At 39.1% G+C, this 25,972-nt stretch overlaps 1 protein-coding gene across 1 annotated transcript in view; it reads left to right on the top strand.

Annotated features, from left to right (window-relative positions):
* Positions 1–25,972, top strand: part of PAG1 (phosphoprotein membrane anchor with glycosphingolipid microdomains 1) — a 141,335-nt gene that overhangs the window by 76,565 nt on the left and 38,798 nt on the right. Inside the window, exon 3 of the mRNA XM_072734425.1 lies at positions 4,410–4,502. The gene's annotated coding sequence lies outside the window, so the exon portion shown is untranslated. The remainder of the gene's footprint in view (positions 1–4,409; positions 4,503–25,972) is intronic.

Below are 25,972 nucleotides of genomic sequence, written 5' to 3' on the forward strand. Positions count from 1 at the left end.
GGGCTGCTTACTTCAGCTGGGCTTTGTAGCTGAAGCAGGCTCTTAGCCTGCTCTGCTGTTGTGAGCATGCCTGGCCAGGGCCTAGCTCTCTTCTTCTTACAGCCTGTGTGCTTTTTTGAGTTAGGGTAGCTGGTACTCAGAACTATATTCTTTGAAATGGAGAAGGGGAGGCTCAAGGGCAGGAAAAGAAGAACTTCTTTAAATCGGTGTCTTTGAGTCTTTGAAAAGTTGCCATGTAGGAAAATTATTGGACTTGTTCCGTATGGCCCTAGAAGTTAGATCCAGGACTCCAGCGAGGTTGAAGCCACTAAGTCACTGTGTGAAAAAGAACCTTCCTTACCCCAGCTCAAATCTAACAGCATTTCCCAGAGACAGAAACTAATTCCTTCTGGGAGCCCTTCATTATGGAAGGGATCCTAGCACAGGCTCGATTAACAGATCATGTTGGTTTGTTTCTACTGCAGCGTTAATAAAAGATAGTATTTATTTGGATGGCGTTTGCATGTGTGATATGTTACTGCAGTCACATGCCAATCATGAGTGCCCTGCAGTCCTGCTCCTTTCCTTGTCTTCAGGGACTGCAAGGGAGAGCAGTTTTATTATATAGCATTATCCTCAAATCTACTCTGATTTTTTAAAATTAATTCACTCATTCAGTGAATAAATATTGAGTGATTATTATATAGTAGGCACTGTGATTCATTCTGTGCTTAGTACCTTTAGCTGTTATGTTTAACCAAGTCCTTTCTATATCTACTTATAACCTGGATGTCACAGACATTGTAGAAAGGGTTCGAGTATCAAGTGGGGTTGATTTGTAGATCGCCTTTAAGTTTCTTTTACATTTGAAAATCCTTAATTGAGCTTCATGATTCTGGTCTCACAGTGAGTGGATAACCTGCCTCCAAGTATAGTTTTTAAAAGTCAAACATGAATTTGGACTTGGGTTACTTGAGTCTCTGCTACCCAGTCCCCGTAGTTATCTACTCAGATAGCAGGGGGATACGCTGTCAACATCACTCTATTTCCCTAGAAGGGACTGTAAGGACATAAGTTTAAAAACCAAAAAACCACTCCTCTTCCTACTCAGCAATGCCAGCTGGGGGTTGGGTCAGGCCATCTGTCAGGTGCATATCCCAACCCTCAGGGTCCCAGTGGCCCAGAAATTGAACTCTATGTTAGTTTTTCTGAGTGGCTTTAGCTAGAACAAGCTTTCAAGTTAGCAAAGCATCATGAATTACCAGAGTTCACTTTTGAGCCTTCTTACGAATGTCATCATCTGTGTTAAGAACTTGCTAACAGGGCAGCCCTGGTGGCGCAGCGGTTTGGCGCTGCCTGCAGCCTTGGGTGTGATCCTGGAGACTCCGGATCAAGTCCCACATTGGGCTCCCTGCATGGAGCCTGCTTCCCCCTCTCCCTGTGTCTCTGCCACTCTCTCTGTGTGTGTCTATGAATAAATAAATAAAATCTTAAAAAAAAAAAAACCTAACAGTCTTAATGAAAATTCTGTCAGTGAAATAGGTATGGAAGAAACAGTGCTTAGTTTGGCATTCCACTGACATAGCATATGCAGTGGGGGGAGAGGGGGTCACATTTGAGTAGACGCCTCACTTCTGAAGTTCCATTCAGTGGAAAAAGAAATCAATATGGAAAGTATGGGATTTCTCTTTGATTGGATCAGTCATCATCCTTATGATGCTTGTTGCCAGGTAGACTTTTTGATTATGGCCATTCTATGGGGGATGAAATGGTATCTCATGTCATTATGGTTTTGGTTTGCATTTCCTTGATAACTAATAATGCTGAGCATCTTTTCATGTGCTCATTGGCCATTGTATATTTACTTTGAGAAATATCTATTCAGATGTTTTGCCGATTTTTGATCAGATTGTCTTTTTATTATTGAGTTATAAAAGTTCTTTGTATATTCCAGATAAAAGTCTTCTATTAGATATGATTTTCCCAGGTTTTTCCCCATTCTTTGGGTTGTCTTCACTTTCTTAATAGTGTCCTTTAAAGCATGAATATGTTTAATTTTGATCAAGTCCAATTTATCAGTTTTTTCTTTTGTTGCGTTTGCTTTTGGTGTCATATGTAAGACTCCACTGTCAAATATGAGCTCATGAAGATTTGTCCCTATGCTTTTTTCTGAGAGTTTTGTTGTTTTAGCTTTTAAATGTAGATTTTGATTCTTTCTGAGTTAGCTTTTATATTGTCAGAGTTGAAGATCCAACTTCATCCTTTTGCCTGAAAACATGCAACATGGCTATCCAGTTGTCCTAGATTTTTTGGTTGACTGTTTTTCTCCATTGATTATTTGGCACCCTTGTCAAAAATTAATTGGCCATAGACATACAGGTTTATTTCTGGGTGGTACATCCTATTCCATTGATCTTTGTGTTTATCCTGTTCCAGTACCACACTGTCCTGATTACCTTGTTTCTTTGAAATATTTTTAAGTCATGAAATGCATATTCTGAAAATTCAAAATTATGCACCAACATTATTTTATGTTATTAAAATAACTGTCAGGTTATGTGCTTAATTTTCAAATTAGACTCTTTACTCCATCTAGTAATAGAGAAGCATCTGCAAACATATTATTTCTAATACATATTAATAAGATTTGGCATTTTAAGAAAAAATATTCATTTCATTATTTTTTTTCTGTAGCAGTTTGATTTAGATAATCAAATCTTGCTTCTATTTCTAACAAATTCAGGAGAGTTCTCTAGGACCGACCATGGTGATACAGGGAAGCGGAGATGTTTACAGTTGAAATCCACATCTAAATATATCTGCCTGGCAGGGTTTCAGGAGGAGGTTTGTTTTAAAATCTAATGAAAGAGCAAAAGGTGGTTTGGGAAAGGCTCCTGTCTGCAAAGCCCTCACCCAGTGAAGCTGCCCTGCCTCTCAGTTTGCATGATTGACAGTGGAAAGACCTGGAGTCTGATTGGAAGAAGACAGCCCATGATTGTGTGTCTTATTCTGGTCTTTTTAGGTATATTAAAGAAAAATAATAATAATAGCTGAATGCAGTGGCAAACAAAAGGTGGCCATTTCTCACTTGGTAACTGTCAGGGAGACAATAGACGTACCTCGAGATAATACAAATAATCTGCTGACTCTGCTATGGAAGAAAGCAACATACAGTCTAAGATCATATGTCTCCTAATAATAGAACATCACTAGATGCAAATCTAGAAGGCTCGTGTTGTGTTCAGTTTTTTATATTCAAACAGGAATATAAAAATTGTAGGAATTGTATCTCTGTTAAAATAATTGAGAAGTTCTGAATCTTAGTTAACAGCTAGGATATTCCCCTTGGGGTGTAAGCTCACCCTGTCATTCATTCCATCCTCTTCCCCTACTCCCTCTCCTGCTGCACTTATTCTGGTGCCTTACATCAGAGGTTTAGCATAGGACATATTTGTTAGAGGATGGGAAAAGATGTGGAGAGGAAAGGGGAACAGAGGAAAGGCTGGGCACCAAAACTAGAACAAAGCCATGGATGGGACCGAAGTACACTGATTCCCACAGTGGAGTGGGTGAAGAAACAACTTGGAATCAAGGGATCTGCATGTCAGGTCGCACAGTTCATGCTGTGTGCACACATAGGGCTGGGGACACATTGCAGAGGCAGATGGAGAGAGAGAATCTTAAGCAGGCTCTATGCCCAGCATGGGGCCTGGTGTAGGGCTCTGTTTCACCACCCTGAGGTTATGACCCGAGCCAAAATCAGGAGTGGGACTCTTAACGGACTGAGCCACCCAGGTGCCCCGAAGATGCTCCTTTTAATAAGACATCCTCAGGTGCCTGGGTGGCTTAGTTGGCTAAGCATCTGCCCTGTTTAATTCAGGTCATGATCCTGAGGTCCTGGGATCGAGACCCGCATCAGGCTCCTTGCTAAGTGGAGAGCCTGCTGCTTCCAATCTCTCTGCCTGCCACTCACCTTGCTTGTACTCTCTCTGTCAAGTAAATAAAATCTTCTTTAAAAAAAAAGACATTCTCATAATTAAATCATAGCTTACTTTATTTAAAAGCATAAATACTCTTCAAATAAATCACTTGTTTTATTCCAAATTTGGGTAACAGATATTTGAATTTTAATATTAACTGTGCAATAACATAGATTTATTTATCATAGTATTAGGAAAAATATGGAGAGAGCAAAAAAATTGATGGGTGTTTGATCAGACATTAATTTTTATGTTAGAGAATTTTTTTTATTTATTTACTATTTGTTGCTGCTCCTCGACTTTGCAGCTTGCTTTGCTCAGGAAGGAATAAAAAGCCTCAGTGTTTGGCCTTAAATTTGCCAGCGTGCTTTACAACGAACTGGACACGTATCTTTCGCAGTCTGTATCCATCTGCCTTTTTCCCCTAATTTTCTTTCTCTTTGGTTACAGGCCAAGAAGGAAGAGAGGACTCTCACCACAACATTTCAGAGGGAGTACATTGCCAGAGCTTTGATTTCTTATTTGGACAAACGTTTCTCCGAGGTAACTATTACTGATGCACAATAAGGGGGACCCATCCTTAGAATTCGCAGACTGCGGTGGTGCCACACACAGGCGTGATTGTGCCGTCTAATAGGAGCCTAGGGTGCTGTGAAAGAGGGAGGGAGAGAAGAAGACCGAACAGTGGGGACATCCTGCTGGCCTCCTAAATGTGTTACCCGGAGAATGCCATCAGAATCTGGGAGCTCGCCGAGTCACACATGTGTGGGAGGAAAGGGGAGGCTGTACTTCCCTCTTCGTGTTAATCTCTCTCTCTGGCATTCACGAAAACAATAGCTAGTGTGGTTTGATTATTAAAAAGAACCCCAGCATTTTGTCTTCTATGGGGAAAGCGTGGTGCAATTCTCAGCAGTTACAGTAAAATCCGTGCTGTATGCATGTCACAAAGGGAAAGGAAAGGGAATCATGATATTTTATACCAACTAAGACTTAAAAATGTGGAAGATTGTAAAGAAATCCATGTTTTCCTTTCATGAGAATACCACTTTGTAAGGCTGTGGTTGGGTTGGTGACAAATACTTCATGAAGTTCCTGTTTTGGAAAATCCTATCCTTAACGTCTTTTCATGAATATGAGAGAGACAGACAGACAGACAGACAGACACCTCAAGGAGAAGTCTGTCAGCATCATAACTGTATGTTTCAGGGGAGTAACTCCGGGCGCTTTCTTTATGAATCATGAGCTTAGTGGGAATAAAGGCTTAACAGAGGCAGCTGAATTCATAGTCAGCTTTAGCATTCATGAATCGGCTGCCAATATTTTAACACAAATTGCTGTGTCATTTCTATGAAGCTCCCCTGTTGCTACTCAGTCTGTAGCCAAAAGCCGTTTTTGCTAAGCCCTGAAATTACATCTGATAAAACTGCCTCCTTCCTTCCTGATAGAGATACCCAAGGACACAACCCACAGAAATGCACAAATATATGATCCAATTGAAAAATAAAATAAACTTGTCAGCTTTTTCTGTTTAGCAGCTAATATATGGCTGACATGACCTAGTCCTTAGCTTGCTAGAATGCACTTTCAGATTGGCAAGGGGCGAGTAATGCTTTCCTCATCAGTCCTCATCCTAGTTGTTCTTTTCTGAAGGGTCTGGGTGGGGGGAATAGAGGCTGTACATTAGAGGAGAATTTTGTGATACTATTCATTGTCTGTTCTGACAGAGAAGACATTGTTTGTTCACTGTAATAGACTTGGCAGGAATCTGTGCTGTGCATACAGAATGGGGGAACAGCAGTGGAGAATCTCAAAATCCGAAGCAAGAGATTAGCTTAGAGATTTTTTTTAAAATACTTTAAAGCTTCTCCTTGCTGTAGGTGCAAATCATAATTTAGGGAAATAGTTGTCCTTCAAGTGATAGTTTTCTTCACCTTGCATTATGCGTGTATTACATTAAAAAAAAAAGGCTTCAAGACAGCAGTGTGCTTATCTAACTACTATAGTAACAAGAATTACAATCATGAAGTTTATAAACACACCAGACCTGCTTGGCGATCGCTCCCTGTGCATTAGTATTCATGTCAGTGTAAATGAAAAACAACCTATGTACCTCGTCTGGTGATTCACAGAAGCAAGTGTGAGCTGCCTAAGGTAAGAGAAAAAAGACACATTAATAGGCTTTGAGGTCAGCAGTACACTGTTAGGGACAGTGCAAGAGGGTGCTATGCCCCAAATGTCCAGAATTTTAAATTCAACTGTGAAAATGAAGGTTCAAACGGATGTGCTAGCCCTTTCTTGGAAACCAAACTGGCAGAGATGTAAAACAAGACTGAGGCTCAGTGTTTCTGCTGCTTAAGAAGCAGAAGCACCCCACTTCCTTGCTAACCTCCCCTCCCCACCCAGCACAGGAACTGTGTGGTGTGATGGTCCCCAGGAGCCCCAGGCATCTGGGGATTTCACGTGTGTGCATGCGTGTGTGTTGCACTAGAGCAGAAAGTGATGTCAGGCTGCAGGCTGCTGTGTTCACAGAGCACGTGAGCTAGACCAGGGGAGCTCCAAGAGCAGGTGTGCGGGCCCATTCCCAGCCGAGTCCAAGGGCCTGTAGTCCTTATGGCTCCAAGAGAGATTTACCATATCCCCCAGTCTTGGCTTGTATTTATGAGAACTTCCTGTATATTTTTGTAAGAACTATGTAACATAAATTAAGACATTTCTAAAATTACAGCTGCAATGATGTTGGTGTACAGGCGGTCATTAGATTATTGCAGACCCTTCTTGGCTTTCTATGTGACCTGTGTAAGGATCAGCCTTAGACACCTAAAGCAGATCTTTTACTCTGCTGCTTAATAATACCATCCAGGTACCATTATTTGCTTCATTTTTAAATTTCTCAGTCTTTTAAAATGTGTTTAGCAGTCTTTTTTAAAGACGTGTTTGTGTAACCTCTTAAAAATATGTAAAATATAGATGGTGGTATTTTCCAGTAAAAACCAAAGGAACCAAGTAAAATTAACCAAGATGTTACAAAACTGTTTCCCTTTATTGCTTCAATAAATTGGTGCATTTATTTGGTCTGTTTTAAAAGTAGTTTTTATGTTATCATTTCTAACAGCCAAGTTGATGGCTACTAAGGGAGGAAAAGCAGAGGTGGGGCGGGTCCCTACTGCTCCTGCAGGGGGCTGGGGGACAGGCTGGCCTCAGAAGACAGTTTGCAGGGTAACTGCTGGTGTGGCTGTGACTTGGCGGCCCTGTCTCCCATGCTGCCTTCTTGTTCCTGTTCTCCCGGAACCCCGGTAACCACTGTACTGGAGACCCGGTCATTAGCATGCACTAGTGACACCCGGCTCTGCGGAGCGTGGACCTCTGCCTGCCAGAAAGCAGTGGGAGCTCGCAGGCTGCTCCGTCAGCGGGTGCACCTCTAGGGGCCGAACCCTCGCCTGGTCTGGCTTCATTCACATCCTGGTAACCAGGAGACAAGGACTATCCTTGTCTTAAAATGACGAGTCGCCAAGGGCTTGTTTCACCAGTTACAGCTCATCTTTGTCTATTGGGAAAGGAGGCACATACCAGTGGAGAGAAATTGGGAGTAAACGCTTAATGACACTCTTTTATTTAACAAACACTTAAACTGCACCGACTGTGAGGCAAGCAGTTGTCTAAATACTTTGCAGATATTAACTCATGTAACCCACTCGCCTTCCCCACCACTGCTACCATTATTATGATTCCCATTTTACTGACGAGGAAACTGAAGCTCAGAGAGGGTAACTTGTCCTGGGTTCCACAGATGGTGAGAGTGGATCACATGTGTGCTGGGGCTGTCTGCCTTAGGGTCTAGGCATTAGGTCCCTGTGCACCCCATCACAGACCCCTCTTGTACCAAGAACAGAATTTGCTTAACGATCTGTCCCTTTGGGGTCTGGAAGCACACAGCCCCTTTTGGGGTCTGCAGTCAGAGAAGCACACACAGTGGGTTACATTGCTGGTTTTCAAACTGTACACCCCTTCCCTCTTGGAGTTTACATCAGGGGAAGAAGAATTTTTAATTTGTGTCCTTCTAGTGGGTGCAGGTCAATGGATTCCAGGCCCTGCATCCTGTGGCTGTCGGGGTGAGCTGTACTCCGCAGCATGCCTGCAGAGCATCACCCAAGCTGCACTGGGAGAAAGGCCAAGGCCATTGCTCTCCCTCTTCCTAACACTTCTTTGACTGCGTGGGTCCTGTACCTTTCTGTGTGCTCCAGTCCTGGGGCCAGCAGTGTTGGACTTGCCAGTATGGAGAGAAGCCACTATTCAAGCCCATAAGTCGATAAGATGGATGTTTGACCATTCTCCTCTCTCACCTGCAGTGAGGATTTAGACAGCTGCCTTTGGGAGGTCTTGCCTTACCCCAATGCTCCCCCAAAGAGTGATTTTTTTAAGAGTTTATTTATTTATTCATGAGAGACATAGAGAGAGAGAGAGAGAGAGAGAGAGAGGCAGAGACACAGGCAGAGGAAGAAGCAGGCTCCATGCAGGGAGCCCGATGTGGGACTAGATCCCAGGACTCCAGGATCACACCCCAGGCCAAAGGCAGGTGGTAAACCACTGAGCCACCCAGGGATCCCCCCCAAAGAGTGGTGTTAATGAGTGCAGCTCCCTGCCACCTCTCCTGAAAGAGAAAAGAAAAAAAAAGTTTCATTTATGATCCGATATGTTTGAGAGACAGAGATTAAATGAAATTAAATTGATGTACTTACTGCAAATTTCTCAGAATTTCCTTGTGACTCTCCACAGCAAGATGTGGAGAGCAGAATTTCCTAAAGCTTTTATCCTCTCAGGTGGGGAGAAATGTCTAGCAGCACCCCTTGGGCAGTGATGTCTTAAGAAAAGGAGAGACAACAGAACAGTGTCATAGAAGGTAATCAGGTATTGAGGAAAGACCAGCCAGTTACATTTGGGATCCCTAAATGCCACCCCGTCTTTGAACCAATAGTCATTGGGACCTTAGAGCTTCAGATTTCTCATCCGTAAAATATGGAGGATAGAACTGGATTATCTCTAAGCTGTTTTCATCTTTGTGAGAAGCTGGCAACTGTTAGTTTATATCCTAGCTTGCTCCAGAAGAGCTTTTAAGAATAAGGTGCAATTTATATATATGTATATAAAACATATTAAGACAGAGTAAAATTAAAAACAGGTGGGGGTAAAATGAGGCCTAGGAAATATAAGGTAGGAAAGACAGAGAAAGGAGGGAGGTTAGTATGCAGAAGAAATTCTGTGAAATCCTTCATGGCTGAAAGGAAAGAACCAAGTTTTGCTCACTGCTTTTTGATGAACTGTTTGAGGAGAGAACTAGAATCAAAGCTTCCTAATTAATAGGGTCCTAAGCTAAAAACAAATGTTTCCTGCAGAAACAGCTATTCCCAGTTTTGAGACCAAATTTTTCCCATGGTTTTTAAATTCTGTAGCCTTTTGGTCTTTTAGGTAGAAATTTTGGCTCCGTGACAGGCTGGTCCCAAAGAGATTTGGACCCTCCACAAATGTGTTTCATAGGGAGCTGCGGATAGTATCCTCATTTACTAAGCCAGTACACATTGTATACCCGTTCTGCTTTGGTATGTGAGAAGGTACCTGAGTCTCGATTCTCCAGAATCTGGAGTGTTCTCCAGAACCCCTGGAGGGCTGTGTGATGGGAGGCAAGGTCCGGGTTGCTGTGCTGAGGTGGGCGTGGTCTAGAGCAGAGCCTGTTTGTGTGACCTCCCTTATACAGCGTCACTACATCCATCCTGTTTTCAGGATGCGGATTCCCTTGTCTCCCCCCACCCCATGCAAGTCTTGCTTCTCACCCTTTGTCCTCTCCTGGATCATTGTTTCCCTGCAGCCTCTTCACAAGACCACTGGGATTCAGAGGTGTCCCAGGGGGTTTACATTGTTAGGGGGGTAAAGATTCAAATCCAAATCCTCTTTTTAAAGTCTCAGTAAATAAAATGATTCTGAAATGTTTTTTAAAAAAATAATGCTGTCTGTCGGAGGACCTCTTAGAACGTAGAAAGCCTTTAGTGACAGATGAACAAGCATGTCACTCGAATGCTGCAAGCGCCCATGGCAGCTTTCCTTAGTTTTTATATTTAGTCACCTATTGTTACTTTATCTATGAAATGGATTGCTCACTCCTGAGACAAGAAGCCTAAGAAGTATCGATGTTGTTCTAAGCTGCAATCATCTGGCCGAAATTCTTATATACTTACCATAGTGTTTTATTTCCTAAATTGGGTAGTAGTTACACCAGTGTTTGTTGTATTATACTTTTTGTAAATCTTAAATATGTTAATATATTTGGTAAGTTACGTATCAGCTTTTTTGAATATCTGTGGCATAAAATTCAATGTTAAAAGAAAAAGTAATGGCAATCATACAACCTATTTTTTATTTATTAGAAATAAGGATCATCCATACCCTTAATATATACATGTCCTCAGACTCCTTTTGGCAAGCTGACAACACAAGTCAGACAAAATACATATTTATTGCAGAGAAATGCTTGCAAATAGCAGCCTAAACCTGCTTATCTTGTCTCGTTGTTTTATAAGTACACATAAAAATCATCATAGGCTAATTATGTTTGTCCAAAATGTTAGATACCAGGCAGCCCGGGTGGCTCAGTGGTTTAGTGCTGCCTTTGGCCCAGGGCCTGATCCTGGAGACCTGGGATCGAGTCCCACATCGGGCTCCCTGCATGGAACCTGCTTCTCTCTCTGCCTGTGTCTCTGCCCCTCTCTCTCTGTATGTGTTTCTCATGAATACATAAATAAATAATCTTTAAAAAAAAAGTTAAATACTGAAACATCAGTTAATGAAAGCAATTGTTGTCTGTTTTGATATTATAACATATTAAATATTAATTTGAGACTTATATTTTTGAAACTTATGAAAATATTTATATATTGGATATATATCTCATATACCAGTATGTCTTCTCAAAAATTTGTCTGCAAGTTATGCATTTTATTTTATAATTAATTTAGAGTTCATTGAAATAGCACATCACTTGTTAAAAAGGAAACACTCAAGGGGCACCTGGGTTGCTCATTCAGTTAAGCATCCCACTCTTGGTTCCGGCTTAGGTCATGATCTCAGGATTGTGAAATAGAGCCCTATGTCAGGCCTAATGCTGGTGTGGAGCCTGCATAAGATTCTCTCTCTCCCTCTACCCCTCCCCACCCTTGAGAAAAAAAGGAAACACTCAAATAGGATTATTAAAGTTTACATGTAAGTGAGCATGATAATACAAACTTTAGTAATAACTTGTCCAAAGTCAAAGAATTGTCCTTAAGTCACCTCTTTCTTATATACCATAAAATTTTTAATCAAAACAGTTCCATTGAAGGCTTGCAAAAATAAATCTATGCAAGTCAAAACAGGTGAAGACTTTTAGTGAAGCCTGAACAAGACATTGCAATAATTATTTGTGTTCAGTTTAAAGAAAATGTTGCTGTTCTAGAGTAAGTGGTTGGTAATGAGATAATATGAGGTATGGTGAGTTGCAGAAAGAAGATTAAAGGCTGACAGTAGAGTCAGTTGATTAGAAGAAAATGTTATGAAACCTCTCATGCCCTGCCACCCCCAACCGCTATCTTCTCCCCCCCCCCCCCAACTACATCACAGGAGCATCTGCTGCAGTTTCCTGTTCCAGGTTTCAGGGAAAGTCAGCTATTGCCTCTCCCAGCAAGTGCTGACCTCAGATGTGTTACACAAGCCCCTGTACTCTTTATGTTCTCTTTACTTATTATAAGATATACATACATATGTACGCTATTTTGAAATACCAACCATAAATGAATGGCATTTCCCCTATTTATTGTTCTTTTTACAACAAAAGGTGATTTCTTCCTAAGAAGTACTATTTTTCTTAATCAGGTTACATTTCTTAGAGTTTCATTTCCTTGTGTTCTAAGAGATTGGAGCATTATTTGTACTGTCTTGTTAGGTGAGCTTATTAGTTTTCGTGTTCTGACTTCACTATTAACGTTTTTATTTCAGTAAATAAATTTTACATCTATTACGTTCAAATGCAGCTAATGAATTTCAAAGTCATTTCAATCAGCATCATTATTTTCCAACAATCTTCATGTTGCCTGACTATTCTAATTGTTAATTAAAAATCCAACTGTCATTGGAGTAAATACTCTTTAATAAAACTTCAGTAACAATCTAAAGAAGCATTTCAGTGGATTCGACCTAAGAAAAAAGAAATAGACCTAAATGAAATATCTTTTGCGTTTAATTAATTGGCGTAAGCTGCAGTATTTCTCCGTGAATCGTAACTAGCTTTCATTTTCAAACTTTGGAAGAATGAGTCATTTGTACTAGGAAGTAGATGCTAAAGAACTATGTTTGGCAACTTGGAGAACATTTTTAGCATTTGAATTTCCCTATTTATAGTACAGCATGAGGCAGAGTAAAATGTTTGGCATTTCTATAAGGGATGCAAACTCTTTAACATTCTCTGTTGTGATCTAACAATTCATTTCAGAGTAAGATGAATCAGTCTTGTTTGGAAAATGTTTTATACAAATATTGGCAAGGAAACTGTAACTGCATTTCTGTGGATTTTAAAAATGCAAACTCCCCTAAAGTAAATGATGACAAATTTCACAATATTACTTCTTTCTTCTGCTTTACTATAGTTCTGTGCGACCTGTCTTTTATTACTTTAAATCCTCACATTACTCTTCCATATCCCTTGCTTTTTAGATTTTGCTAACCCATGTTGAAATCAGAGACCATGTTTCTAGGTCCCTCTAATGTCAAGTTCTTTTTAGTCTAACCTCTCACTCCCCACAGTGGTTTTCTCATATTAAAACTCTAGGTTACTTTATTAACATATGACCTTTTCTTTTACATTAGACAATATGAGAACAGTAATTTGTAGGGTTTTGCACTTACGTGGCTGAATGAAGGAGAAAGATTCGTGTTCTGTCTCATTCTCTCTTACACACACACACCTAGTGTTGAACTAATAAAAAAAAAAAATAGTGCAAACTAAATGTACTATGCTATCCTGGAGGGGATAACAAAAAGAGACATTAGTGAAAACTAAGGGAATCTGAATGATGTATGGCTATTACTTAATAATAATGTACCAGTATTGGTTCATTAACTGTATAAATGTACCATGTTAATGTACAAAGTTAATAGTAGACTAGAAAAATTCAGTAACTATATTTATAGCTAATGTATTAAATAGTAGAGTTGACTACAATCTGTTTCTTGATAAGAATAATTAGGGCACAAAGTGATAACTAGTGCTCTTTTTGCCAAGATCTTCTTTCAGTGTAACTGTCTGTAGCAGAGGTTGGCAAAATCTGGGGCCAGCCAGCCACCATTTGTGTGGGGCTTGAACACGGGCTTGAACACGCTCTGCTGTGATCTTGCTTGTGCCCATTTCCAGAAAGCTGAGAGAGTGCATGCTCAGGCTTCCTGGGCTTGATTCCCAGCCCTTTGGTTAGGGGTTTTGCTTGATTCATTTAACCTCTCTGGACCTCATTTTCCAATTTTAGGAAATTAAAGGGTCAAATCAGATTTTTGACTTAGGGAATCTGTGGCTTAGAAAATTCTGATGCTGAATATGTGCTAGAGGTCTGTTTGTGATTGTGATCGTAGCTTTGGAATTCATTGAGGATGGAACTTTGGCACCAAGCCAATTTGCATGCATTATTTTAGTTTATAGCATAAGATTAATATTCATCATTTTTTAGCACTTTTGAACTCTCTTAAAAAAGAAATAGCCCCTGAAAATAATACTGTTGCCTTGTGAAGGTCGTTTCTGCATTAAGAAGAGAAGACCACAGTTTCTTAAAATACCCATGTTAAATCTGAACTAAAAATCATACTAAAATATTAAATTATACTTAATTTGTGATGAAGTATATGTAAGACACATTTTCAAACAAAAATTTTAGGTTAATGTGCTTATGGATCATACACTTAAATTTAGATTGAATTTATTATTTAATATGATTTATAGCGTTATGTGGTTTTCTAGTTTATGATAATAAAATTTTGAATACCTAATTATTCTCAAGGCCTTTACAGACATAGAAGATCCTGCCAAGTGTCCCTAATAGGCTTGTTGAGTAAATCATTAGGAAGTTACTCATCTGATAATTACTTAATTCCTTTTGAGCCAGTCATTGTCCATAATAAGAAATTAGTTTCTAACTACAGTATTTCAGTGCTGTGTTTTGATTAGAGGCATATAAAACATGAAAGTCTAGTTAGGTCTGCCTTGAAAGTTAAATAATAACCACTTGACTGGTGGCAGCTCTCTCGGGAATGGTTGAACTTTGACCGTTCAATAAAATCACTAGGGGACTTTTAAAAGTCCCCACGTGCAGTTTGTACCCCAAACTAGTCAAACCAATCTCTGGAGACATTATTTTAGAACTTCCCAATTGCTTCCAATATGCAGCAAAAGTTGAGAACTCCTATCCTTAAGGAAGTGTGAGAGATGCCTCTTGTCATGATCTTCATACAGCAGGACTCTCCTGTGCTTCAAAATTGGGTGACTTGAGTAGCTATGGGTCATTCAAAGAGTGACCAGTAGTCCTCCCTTGTCCAGAGGGGACACATTCCAAACCCCCCATGGATGTCTGAAACCATAGGTAGTACCGCATGCTGTGTATACTGTGTTTTTCCTATACATACATACCTATGATAAATCTTAATTTATCAGTGAGGCACAGTAAGAGGTTAACAATGATAACTAATAATAATAGAATGAGTATAACAGCATATTATAATAAAGGTCATATGAATGTGGTCTCTGTCTGGATACCTTATTTTACTGTATTTCCTCTTCCGGTGATGGTGTGAAGTGATTGAATGCCTATGTGATGACATGGAGTGAAGGGAGTGACAGAGGCATCATGATGTAGCGTTAGGCTACTACTGACTTTGTGATAGCACATCAGGTGTCATCTGCTTCAGGACCACAGAAGCTGTGGATAACTGAAACCACGAAAGCCAAACTGTGGATAAGGGGGCACTACTGTATACTTCGAAAGAGAAAGAAGCTTGCCAGTATTAAAGAACAAAAGCATGTCCCTTGCCCCCTAAATCTCTACCTCACAAATACCAGGAGCATCTGCCCTGATTTTGAAATTGCATCCCTCAGTGCTAGTGTTTGCTTTGGCTTTTGTTTTGTGTGGCATTTTAGTTCACATACAAGATCAGTGAGAGCCAGCATTTAGTGAGTACATCCGATAAGTTTCAGACCCCTGCTAAACATCATTCTGTCTCACAGCCAGGGGAGAAAGAAGATACTCCAAAATAAAAATAAAAAGTCAAAAATAAAATATGTCTTGTTTTATCAGAGAAATCTTATCTCAGTGTAATTGGATATTTCATCATTTATTCATCCATTCAGTGAACGTTTACTGAATATATGTGCTGTTCCAAAAATAAGTTTTCAAAGTACTTTAAAAATTTTAAAACACAAAAGATCTGTATGTGTTATCTTTTGCTTCACAACAAGCTTAGTGGCTTAATATGACCATTTGTTAGTTCTGCAGTTGGCAATCTAGACTGGATTTAGTTGGGCAGTTTCTCCGGTCCCAACCAGGATCCCACATACAACAGTGCTCAGCTATCGTTGACCTTTGCTCATTTTAGCTGGGCTCTCACATGTCTGCAGTGTGGGCTGGGACAACCTGGCTGATCAAACCTTGGTCCCTGTGACCTCTCATCCTTCAGCAGGGCTAACCTTGTCTTCTTTACATGAGGGAGTGAGGGGTACCTAGAGAATGAATGCAGTTATATAAGACACCTTAGGCCTGACCTCAGAACTGTCACACTGTCATGTCTGCCATACTTCTTGGCCAGAGCAAATCACAAGTCCAGTCTAGATTCAAGGGCTAGGGAAATGGTCTTTACCTCTTGATGGATGATACCAAAAATTCCTATTATAAATGATGAGGATAAAAGAAAGAGTGAGGGTAATTGTAGTTATATTTTGCAAACAGCCATAGGTGGAAATTCTGAGTCTATCTTGGGACATTAAGAGAGGTTTCTGAGAGAGGGTTTGAGCAGGTTCAAACCTGGAAAACAGCATATTCAGATTAAAGCGGTAGCGTGAGGAAAACTGTCAAGTTGCAACTTCCTTAATGAAAAACAAAATAGAGATTGTAAAATTTCCCAAATGTAGGAAATATGTCTAGCCCTGACACAGAGCATGTAGAAATCACTCAACATGTCCTTTTTCATTTATGTTTACATCATTTACATTTAAAAAAAGTCACTACGGTAGTGGGTAGGCCCATAAGACAGATATAATAACCTGATAGCTTTTCAACTTAACCGTCTGAGTGACCTTAGACAAGTTACTATCTTCCATAGCTCTCTTTAGTACAGTGAAGAAAGTAATGCTTTTTGTATCAGTTAGTTTTTCCTGAGTAACAAATCACCCCACAGCTTACTGGCTTAAAACAATAGCCATTTATTTGGCTTCCTGATTCCATAGGTTTATAGTTGGAGCTGGTGCAGTATGGCAGCCCTTCTGCTTTCAGTTGGGCTCACATATGTGTCTGTAGTCAGCTAGATGTCTGCACCTAGCTGGGCTGGAGTGCAGTTACGATGTCTGTTCACATGCCTCTCATCCAGCAGGCTTGTTTGGGCTTATTCACACAGAGGATCCCCAAATTTCCAAGAGTGAGAGCAGAAGCATAAAACCTTGTGGTCTAGGTTCAGAATTTGACACACTGTTGCTTCCACTGCATTTCATTAGACAGAGTGAGTCACAAAAGGCAAGAATTAAGAGTAGAGACATAGGCAATATTTTTTACTGGTAGGACCTATGAAGTCATAATGCAAGCAGTGAAGGTACAGGGAAGAGAAGAATTCTAACCATTTATACAATCTCCTACATCCACCTATGGTTCACAACCATCCTATGAGGAATATGTTAAATGTAACTTGATTTTTCTAGGTGAGGCTCCAAGGTAAAAAGCATCTGGCAAGTGGTAGACGTTCAATAAGTAGAAGCTATTAATTTTTCTTACATATATCAGAAATCAGATTTTCAGCCAGATTCTTTTAATTGCCTATTTTAAAGAGTATCAGATGAGCCTCCAAACACTATTCACAAAGGTCAAAGAAATGTTATGCTTGCTTTCTCTGTTGCAGAAAGATAATATAAGTAGAGAAAAGCTCATTGCCTGTGAGTGCGTGTGTATCTTGGCATAAAATTCAGGTGTCATCACCTGATGAGGCTGACAAAGTCTAGCAGTGGAGCCAGGCATCTTCACAGCTGCCCAGGAGAAAGACCTACTTATTGCAAAAGGTCAACTCAAGACAAAAATTAGTAAACTATAATATTTCAACTCTAAAAATATTAAAGTCCCTTTTAATGGGTTAGAACCCATTTTAAGCCTATGCAGAGAATGAAAACCTTAATAAATCTTTATTGATTTTTTTCACTGTTGTATTATAAATATTTTCACAAAACCAGCTAAGCCTCATATAGTTCCAGACTGATCCATAAACTGCTCTTGGATCCTATAAATGGGATTCAATGGAGCTTTATTTATCGCACAGAATCTCTCTCATCAATGATGTGAATGGGGAAAAAAAAAAGCTATCTTCTTTAAAATAGAACATCAAAGGTTATTTAAGAATGTATAGTATAGAAAAATGACACATGTTCACTAAGGATGGTGTCTGTTTTTTTTGTTTGTTTGTTTTTGGCTTTCTTTTTTTTTTTTTTTAAACAACTGTGGTACTTTTAAGCTCTTTAAGGGATCTTAGATGATCATTGGGCTCTACATCCCAAATCTAGCCTGCATTCCCAGCCTTCCCAGCCTTCCATCTCCAGAAGCCCCAAGGACCTAATCGGGCCATGTCCACCTACAACACTGGCTTCCAAGTACTGAGCTTCCATCATACCGTGGTTCCTTTTACAATTTTAGAAAGTTCTCAAGGTGGACTGATTAAGACCTGTGGCTCTCATCCTCATCTCTCTTACTTTCTTCCTCTTTGAGTTACAGGGGTAGGGGATAGCTACTGAAACTCTCTAAGTCTCTATTCCTTATTACACCAGTAATAATTGTACAAAGACACTTTGGTTTACATGGTAGTTCCATCATATTTATAGTCATTAGGTTATTAACCACACAGATATTGAATCCCAGAAATTTGGTCATCATAAAGAAAAAGAGAACATAAGTTAAAATGTTCAAGACAGCCCAACACAAACAGGTTTGCTGATGGCCTTGTTTCTGCTTTTAAAGCCTGCCCATCACAGCCATAATCACCACCCTATCTCGCTCTAAAACATGGGAGTACAGGCCACTCTTTCCATAAAGACTTCCGTGCCTTTGCCATATGAGTAAACAATTCAATTGAACACTTGGTGTTTGTTTTTAAAGTAATGTTTTACAGGCTATGTAATAAAGTACTTTTTACCTGGTATCGAGCATATGGTTAATAAGTATTCATGGATGTGATATGTCTGTCTGTGCATGCCTGAAAATGATTTCTGCTTTATGAAATTCATATTGGCAAGGACAGTGGTTTTTGTTGATACTAATAGACCATCTGGGGCTTTCTATTCTAAATTTGATGGCTCTGTTTGTACATAATATCTTTAAGGGGAATTCCATATTTTTTGACATTTGTTTGCCAAACTAGAAGTTGTACACAGGTTTCTGAACCCAGATAAGAGAATTTTACCCCTGCAAGCCCTTCAGATCTCTTGAATTACTGTAATGATTTTTTATAAGTAAAAATTAAATGGCAACATGTGGTTCTCAATCCCAAAGATCCCTGGATATGGTAAGGTTTTTAGTATTGTTACTATAAAGAATTTACAGTATATTAAACATTTTGCATTAAGCACATGCCTTGAATGCTGTTGGAAACCTTTGTCACATGAAAGCCATCAACAGCTTTAGTAAGTAGAACTGATATTAATCTTCAGATTTTAGATGATTAGTAAAACATAAATACTAGTTTGATCTCATACCGCTTTAGTATTCATTCAGGTTCTCACAGGCTGACACTGAGCAATGGACCACCCTTCTTCTGCCTTTTAAGACCCTAGAACTTTATCCCTTTTAGAGGATGCCATACCTTAGAAGAATGGTAACCAACACCCAACATAGAGGGAGAGTTGCAGTTTACTGCAGTCCCCACCCTACTCTGTTATTCCCCAACCATCAAGTTGAGTGTTAATAGCCGCTTCTTCTTATTTTTGTACTGTGGTTTTCTTAGAGTTAAAAAGAAAGCAAAAGAGAGAACGGGTTATGCCTTTAAAGAAAAATGAGAAACATCATGTTTCTTTGAGAAAGAGAAACTATTTCCTTGTGGTTAATGTCCACCTGGCCTGCCTCTGAGTTTGCAGCACGTACCAGACCCCTGTGGTACTGGAGTTGGTGGCTGGTGGCAGCTGTGTGCTCTTTGCTTTCCAGGCTTGTTGATGAGAACTTCACTTTGTATGAAACCACATTTTTTTTTAATACCATGTATAACAAGGAAAGAATATAGGATCTACAGTGCAAGGCGGGGACAGCTCTGTGGTTTCCTAGTTCAGTTGGGTCTTGGCCAGCCTCTTAATCTCTCTGGTCTGTTGTTTCCTCATCTTAAAACAACAATAGTGATTAAAAAAATTTTTTAAAGGAACTCTTCCTTAAATTTCTCACAAGATTGTTGGGCTACTCATAAAGTAAAATCTGTGAAAATGTTTGATAAACTCTGAAGGACTACACAAAAATAATGTGATAACAATTAGCTTCTCTGAACCTGAGGGGTGAGGGAGGATGAAGGTCTTTGTCGATGAGTAAAGGACTCAGGTTGAGAGCCTCCACCTGGAGTGTGGGGTGATTTACCAGTGGAGCAGGATTTAACCTGTGTTTGTCAGACACCTGAACCCATGTCCATTTCCTGTGTTATTAATAATGTTGCAATTCTTGTTTTGTTCTTGCAGTCTTTCATAAACAGGGCTAAGTCAGAGTGACATCATATGCCTTTGGGTGCATAAGATGCCAGGAGCAAAATATGAAAATAATGAATAGGGCCTACAACTGAACCTCAGAGCAGAAGACTCCCAGTATCACACAACCAGGGAGAGGAACGGGGCTCTGGGAGTGTCTTCTCAATGTGCGGTGTCATTTTCATTTCCATACATGTGAGAATTTGGCAATTTAGTTGACACACTGATGACGATCATTAGGGATTGTTATACAAGGAGCACATATAAAATGTCTTCTTCCTTTTTTACACAGACAGACACATACATAAACTTAGTTACAAACCTCACAGTCTCGTGAGTGTGAGCTAACTGACCTGGGTAGACAAAATCCTTGATTGTTATTTGATCATTGCAGTGATAGAAGTAAAATAAAAAATGAATAAAAGCCTTGTGATTACATCTAGGCATAATCAGGTCAGATTCATATTTTTGGCAAGAAAACTTCATAGTTAGTGCCTTGTCTTGCACCACCAAACCCGGTGTCTGATGGTGCCTCTTCTCATGACATTAAGATTAACCACTGGGTGCAGGTGTAATCATCCTGACTCACTACAAAGTTTCCCATCTGCACCAACCCTGTAGTTTGAACAGCCTTTGTATGATCATTGCTGAGAAATAATGGTTGGTTCTGAGTTGGCTTTGTAACTGTTTATGGCCGACTGTATGCATTACATAGGATCCTGTAAGTTTCTATAAAAGTCTGTTTGAAATTGAATTTTATCTTAAATAAATTTGAATTGGTCATCATTTAAAATAGTATTTTTTGTAAAACATTCATATCATCTCATAATACCAGTCTTTTACAAATACATATTTATATATATATATTAGGTTTGGTTAATGCAAGATCCACCATCTCTTAGAACTTTATAGTGTGATCGAACTTCCTGCCATTGAAGCAGCTGATTCTGATATTGATAATGATTACAGTTTACCGTTTGAACTTAATGTAGCTCTATTTAGCTAAACAAGAGGATCAGATATAAACTGTATGTTTAAATATTTTATATGTACGTTGAGTTTTTAAAAGATGCAGATTTAAAAAAAATAAATAAAAGATGCAGATCTTTTAAATGTACTTTTAAATAAAATGCATTTTTGTTAAAATAGCAGGAAAAGCAGAAGGAGGAACTAATATTTATCAGGTGCCTTTTCTGGGCCAGGGCACTAAAGCATATTTCACAAGATACAAACATAGCTGATTTTGATAGTGATATCAAATATTCTATTTTGTACTGAATGGAAAATTGAAATACTGAAGATTCTGAATGGAGCTGACATGCAAACATAGCACATATTTGGAAGGCTGGCAGAGTGTGTTATCAATATGGCTTAAAGTGCTAATCTAGACCCAACAGAAGCGCCTCAAAATAGAGGTAGTGTCCAACTGTCGATTCCATATGTCAGTAGGATTTGTCCTGAAGATATTACAGCTGACTTCTTGGCCAGATCTATTAGTATCATGTGGTAATAATGGAAGGGTAAGATTACTGACAAAAGATCCCAGGCTGTAATAAATCCACCAACACGAAGTGGATGCTTTTTCCAGTGTAATTCCTGCCCAAGCCAGACATGTGTGGGAATTGCCAATAATGAGAGACCCAAAATTTTTCCTTGGTACTCTGAGGATCCTATGCCAAATAAGCATGGTGTTAACCCTCCCCCCTCCCCCCAGGCACACAATAAAGTGGTCTAAAGAAACCTCAACAGAAGATTGGAAGTGCAGTTTCAGACATTAGCATCTAGCTGCTTTCTGCTGGGAATTCAAAGAAACCGCCAAGATTGCAAGATGTGCAAACAGAGAGGCTCTCTGGCAGAAGCTTAGAGCCGGCAAGGCACAGGGTGCAAATCGCCTTTCTGCAAAAGTGGCTGGCTCTGTGGGTCTAATTAAAATCCCAGCACGTGCATAATATGTGAGGAACTATAGGTGAAAATTGCAACTGTACACACTCATTTATTATCTATTGTCAGTAGTTTCCACCTTACAGAATAGAGAACTATATTCAGAACATTGTTGCTCAGACTGCATACATGTGCAGTCATGCACTCTGTCAGTGTTTACTGAGCACCCACAGCCCTCATAGGTGCTGGAGTTAGAGATACGAGGACAGAGAATGCCGGTGCTCATGGAGCTTATATTCCAAAAGGAAGCCTGCAACCAGAAACACAAAGACCAATATATATATAAGATGCTTTCAGATACAGATAATGGGAAAGGAAGAGAGGATAATGGGATAAAGGCTGAAATGGGGATGGGCAGGAGGGCTTTAGAAGTCTTCTCTGAGAACATGGTGCTTGAACAGGATAGAAAAAATGAAGAGAAAGCAGTTCTGTTACGACGTGAAGGATAATCATTCCAGTAGATGAATACCTAGTATAAAAGATCCAGAGTGACGTTCAAGAGCTATAAAAAAAAAAAAAAAGCCATGATAGTGTTGCAATAACTGTCAAACTGAGGTGAACAAAATATATTGTGTCCACTTAAGCAATGAAGATGAAGAAAAAAAGCTAAAATATAATGAAAAGTATTGTTGTAAAATGTGTTCATTCCCAGTACACTCTCTACCTTGTAGGAATTATGGATCATTTTGCAAGCGGAGGATAATGAATGTGTTTTAGCTCAATTTTGACATGCAACAGAAAACCAGTGCTATGTGAGAACCAGTAACAGACCAGATTTTTTTTGTATTTTGTGTTGAAATTTATATTTGAATATACTTTAAAATAATTCTGTTTTAATTTATCTAACCAATTATGTTTAGCCATACAACTTTTCCATTACTTTTTTGAGGAATGCAAAAAAAAATTTGTGGACAATACAGCAGACAGAGAACGTGGCTCAGTGCCCCTGTCTTCTGGATCTGAGTCTTTATGTTGTGAGCTCAGATACCACCTTCTGGAATAGACTCTATATATGCTCTCTATTGGCCCAAGCTCTGAGGATTTATGTTTGCAAAAAAACTTGATTTATGTGGTTAACAGTGTGAACTTATGTGGGAAGAGGAACAATGAGCTGTATCTATTTTACATGGTCACATCCTGAAGATTCCATGTTTCAATACCATAAGAAATAAGATGAAGTAGCATTCAGCAGTTAAAAATTTAGGAACATGAATGGTCTAGCTAAGTGATTCTCGGCCCTAACTATATATTCAGATGCTCTGTGGACATATTTACAAATGTCAGTGTCTGGACCCTATCCCTACTCAATTAAGCCAATTTCTGGAGTTAGGCTTGGGCATTTCATATATTGTAAAAAAGTTTCCCAAGTGATTCTAATGTATAGCCAGGACTGAAAACCTTAGTCTTATTCAGAGGAATTTAATAATTCTGTGAAGCCTTTAGGATAAAGTTGGTTTGATTTTAATTATCTTAGTCTTTGTATCTCGTATATCATCTGGATACTTCTTAAATTATTTCCTTAAAGATTAGAACTTATGATCCAAAAGATTAACTTAGTAGGGAAAGTCCGTCCGTCCTTCCTTCCTTCCTTCCTTCTTTCCTTCCTTTTTCCTTCTTTTATCTTTGGCTTTTTAATAAATGTCTCTTCCTCTAAAACCTAGTCTTCACATTGAAAACTTTAAAAATTTATAAACAGTACATGACAGTTAAATTGAAAACTTCATGTATGCAACATCTAGAAATTAAGATTTGCTTCTAAGAAATATTGGCATTGCTATAATAAAGACATTTATGTAAGGCTCTTCAAAATGTATGAAATAAAAACTTGCAGTTGGGGTTGGTATAGAGAAAGAAAAGAAAGAGCTAGACTAAGATAATTGCTGTAATTGAGGATAATTACATCTTTGAGCTTCCAGCCAGCTATATGAGAGGGGGAAGAGAAAAGGAAATATGATTTTCATACATACAGTTGAGTTGTTATTTAAAAAAAAAAAGGCAAACTGATCTATCAGGATAAAAAAACCTTTTTCCGGATACTAAAATCTCTGAGTTTATCACACACACAAAGCTTTATGTACTACACAATAGAACAATGTCATTAATAGTTTTACTGAAAAATGCAGATAAATCATGACAGTTTCTTACACTATTACTTTATACTAGCCACCTAATTGAGACATTAGTCCCTGGGTTCAGCTGCTACCTAAGTGTAGCCCTAGCTCACGACAATAGGACCACATCAGCTACAATATGGAGGGTATTAATATTCCAGTTAGCCGGGGTAGGATTTGGTCCTTTAGTCCATTTGAAAGCCTATCCAAGTAATAGGTTAGGGGGCAAAGCATCAGGTCACAACTCTATTAGGAAATATGAAAGATTGGAATTTGAGTATTATGACACAGTCTTGGAGAGAGTATTAATAGTTTGGGGACTATACTGAAATCATATAGCTTGTTGTCTTAGTTGGATCCTGGATCCTTTGATTACAGAGTCAAAGACTTAGGTTAGATTAGTAAACGTTACAGAATGTCTGAGATTATTCTTAATCAAGTTCTCAGGAAGGAGAAACAGTACACAGGTGACTGCTACTAGACCAGTTGTCCCTAAAATTTGCTTGTTCCTGATATAATACTCCAATGAAATAAAATAAAGATTTCAAGGACTTGGAAGAAATGTAATGTGAAAGAGATTGAATCCTTTTCTTAAATTTCAGGTCTGGCAATGTATTGTTTTACAATTAGTACCGAGAAATCTTATAAATAATTGTTTACAGAAAGAACTGGAATGAAGTCACTTGGTTTAGATTATTTAATCCACTAGATTGAAATGATATTGATTTTTTTTCCCAATAGCAATAACTAGATGTCAGTCACTATTTTGATTTTTTATGAGTTTTCTTTTTTGTCTGAAAACATACCTTCTTGTTCCTTATGTAAGTATATATATATTTTAATGTCTTCTTATAGTAGAGGCATGAGAAATAATTACGCAATGCCCCTCTCAAGATCAAATCCCACAGTTCCATTTCCCACAGTTACACTTCCCACAGTATGCGTTTCCAGAGCTGCCAGTACATCCATGAGGTGCATACCCCGCACCACTAAGGAGGCACCACTCCCATGTATGGTCTGTGCTCTTAACACAAACAGAGCTACTCAAAGTCTCAGTGGCAGAGAAGAACGATTCACATTCTTGACTCCGTGTGCAAAATTTGAGTTCCAATGTTCCATTTTTAAGTTGTAAATAATTTTACCATATACTCCATAAACATCTGTGTTTCTTAATACAGTTAAATTGAGTAACTTGGACACTCAGAAGATGTGGCTGGCTCCTTTTTTCTGAGCTCACCACAACACATCCCTAAGATGTGCCTGTCCCAGCCTGTGAAGCTTGCCACTGTACATTACTCCCCCACCTCTCAATTTAATCCCTTTGAAATGTTCCTTCCCCCTAAATGGGTGAAAACGTGGCATAGAGAAGTGAAGGGTGGGGGAATGTCAAAGCCGTACCCTGATAATAGCTCTTACTGTGCAATCTGAAGACTTTTCTTGTTCTCTGCTTTCCAGGGAAAATGGAAATTGGGGCAGAGTGACAACACTAACTATTTGACATACGGAGTGCTTTGAAGTCAGCAGGGGAAAAAGGCTGTGTCTAAAATGTCAGTGTCATGAACCCATATTCTAGGTCTCTCCCACACATTTCTTAATACTGTGGCATATAATGTGAGTTCCAAATGTGATCCTTCAACTTGGAAGCCACTGTAACACTCAAAATATAAAGCTCTTCAAGTTATACTAAGATTTTCCATAAACACAGCCTCAACCTGTAACTTCCATTTTATTCATGATTTACAAACAGACAAAATGGGAAATCTGGAGGGAGAAGACGTGGTTTTCATTAGCTATGAAGATTTTCAAAATTACATTAGCTTCAGTTCATTAGGTCTCATAATCACATTAGCTGTGTGACATTGTAAGGAGGGGAGATGCCCTGTGGAGATCCCCCCCATGGATTCCCCCGGAATCCACTACCTCTTGCACACTGGGACTCAATACGGGGTTAGATTTTTCTTTTGATAGGATGAACCGATGAAAACAATACAGCCTAT

This window comes from Vulpes vulpes, chromosome 13 (assembly GCF_048418805.1).
Source record: "Vulpes vulpes isolate BD-2025 chromosome 13, VulVul3, whole genome shotgun sequence".
NCBI classification, from domain to species: Eukaryota; Metazoa; Chordata; class Mammalia; order Carnivora; family Canidae; genus Vulpes; species Vulpes vulpes.